Source organism: Penaeus vannamei, chromosome 7 (genome assembly GCF_042767895.1).
Source record: "Penaeus vannamei isolate JL-2024 chromosome 7, ASM4276789v1, whole genome shotgun sequence".
NCBI lineage: Eukaryota > Metazoa > Arthropoda > Malacostraca > Decapoda > Penaeidae > Penaeus > Penaeus vannamei.
In genome coordinates, this window is record NC_091555.1 from 47528349 (window position 1) to 47531105 (window position 2757).

Sequence of the window (2757 nt, forward strand, 5' to 3'; positions counted from 1 at the left end):
TTGTGGTCCGCCAATAAACCGTGGATTGCTACCTGTTTGTCCTTCACCCGCCAACTTCATTTAGTGACCTGAGTGCCAAAACACTCGTCAAAGGCTGCTCACCGAACCCAGTGGGACAGGCAGTTAAAGAAGTGCAGCATCCTGCCATACAGGGAGGGTTGTGTGAGGCACTTACACCTGTGAATCTCTGTGTTACGTATATTTTTTTTTCCAGGATTTCTCTTGATCATAATGCTTTGTTGAGATAAGAAGGTAGATTTTTAAAGATTGGACATATTTCAGTGCAATGGTAAGTATACAATAACGTAACATCACATACATGTGTAATGTAAGTGTGCACGTAAAAACTACAATTTACTTCTAAAGAAATCAACTTTAATTATATGTCTCTGTGGTGTAGTGGTTAGCACGGTCGCCTCCTACGCGACAGACTCGGGTTCGATCCCCAGCGGATACTACTGTTCTATATTATTTTATATTATATTTTATTTTACCGTTCTATATTCTATTTTATGCATGAATTTATTTTTGTATTTCTATCTACTTTCGTTCCTTATATCTTTCTACTTTTGTTTCTGTCTCCGGTGTTTACAATGCGAAGGAGAATGAAGGAGTTGGAGTGCCTGATGTATTTTTGTTTCTTTTGTTGTTTCTTAGTTTATGCTCGTTTTCACAATTTTGATGTTCGTCCTCATAATCATATGACCGTATTAGTGATATGAGAAGCAAAGAATGGGTGGAGGAAGAGAAAGAAAAATTAAGACGAAGTAGAAAAGGTGGAGGTAGTGTTATCTTCGTCCCACTTTGCCTCCTTCAGATAAGAAATACGATTTCGTAGGAGAGAAGAATGATCTCTTTGTAAAGTAGCTTCATAATTACCTATACATTTGGAAAGGTCTGTTGGCACTGTAGTTCAGTCATGAAATGAATGAATGCTACTTAGGGTCCGTCGTGGAATAAAAATTCATAGACAAACCAGGCAGTACAGCTACCAAGGTAATAATTATTATATAAATAATATACATCAATACCACTACTATTGCATGGTGACAGCTGGATCCTGTGCTAACCATGTCATACATACATACATATATATATATATATATATATATATATATATATATATATATATATATATATATATATATATATATATTCATATCTTTAAAAAAATCCTGCATCCTCTTTACGAACCCCTATGTGGCGTCGGATCCTGAGAAGGCTCACCATGCGTCATCAGTTCATAATTCTGTTGTTAGTGGCGATCGGCGCCCGCGCCCTCGCGCTGGACGAGCACCGCCCCCTTGCGCCTCAGGAGGAGGCAGACGCGCCCTTCCGGACCGTGCCGTTGGACGTGGCAGCCGCCGATACGGCCGCTGCGCGTCGGGTGCTGGCCGAAGAAGAGGACGCCCCGAGGTGGCGTGTGCGCCCCTTCAGTCTCTCGGGCGCCACGGTCGTCTTAGGGCCAGAGGAGGCCGAGCCAGGCGCCGAAGGCCCCGAGGAGGAGGAGGAGAGCGCGCTCGACCGCGCGCTCGTTCGCACCAACATGCAGGAGACCGAGGTCGTCGGCGAGGCCGAGAAGGAGTCCGTGAGGACCTTCTCGTGGCAGCTCGCAGGCGACCAGTAGGAGCTCGCTCTCCAGCTCATCGCCGACGAAATCAAGGCGGGGCTGGAGGCACTCCTCCGGGTCTCGGGGAAGACCCCTGGCAAGGAGTTCGCCGTTGAGCTCGAGCTCTCCATGCCAGAGGGCTTCCTCCGCCTCGAGGCCCTCGAGCAGGTCCTTGCGGACGCTGTAGTGGGCATGAGTCTGGATCCCGAGCGGGACCAGACTCAAGGCCATGAGGCCTGATGACGGCGAGGGCAGCCTCAGTTGCTGAAGTGACAACGCAACTGAGGCTGAGAACAATAATTTTTGATATAAGATAAAAATAATATAAATAATATTATCATTATCATCACACGGCGCTGTCACGGGCGGGGATAGGGAGGGAGGTGGGAAGGGAGGGGAGGGAAAGGGTGGAGAGGGAGGGAGGGAGGGAGGGAGAAGAGGCAATGGGAGGAGAGGGTGGATGGGATGCCCCTCCTCAGCGGGGGTAGGGGGGGGTGGGGGCATTTTGGAAGCATGTCTCTAGTTTTAATGAATTCGTGTAGAGAAAAAATATACAAATACACACACGTGCATAAAAGCATACACACACACATACGTCGCGCTTAGGCCAATGAAAAAAAAATGGTGTGGGTGTGGTGTGTGTGTGTGTGTGTGTGGTGTGTGGTGTGTGTGTGTGTGTGTGTGATTGGTGTGTGGTGTGTGTGTGTGTGTGTGTGGTTTGTGTGTGGTGTGTGTGTGTGTGGTGTGTGTGTGTGTGTGTGTGTGGTTGGTGTGTGGTGTGTGTGTGTGTGTGTGTGGTTGGTGGATGGTGTGTGTGTGTGTGTGTGTGTGTGGTTGGTGTGGTGTGTGTGTGTGTGTGTGTGTGTGTGTGTGTGTGTGATGTGTGTGTGTGTGTGTGTGTGGTTGGTGTGTGGTGTGTGTGTGTGTGTGTGTGTTTATGTGTGTGTGGTGTGTGTGTGTGTGTGGTGTGTGTGTATGTGGTTGGTGTGTGGTGTGTGTGTGGTGTGTGTGTGTGTGTGTGTGGTGTGTGTGTGTGTGTGTGGTTGGTGTGTGGTGTGTGTGGTGTGTGTGTGTGTGGTTGGTGTGTGGTGTGTGTGTGTGTGTGGTGTGTGTGTGTGTGTGTGTGGTGTGTGTGTGTGTGTGTGTGT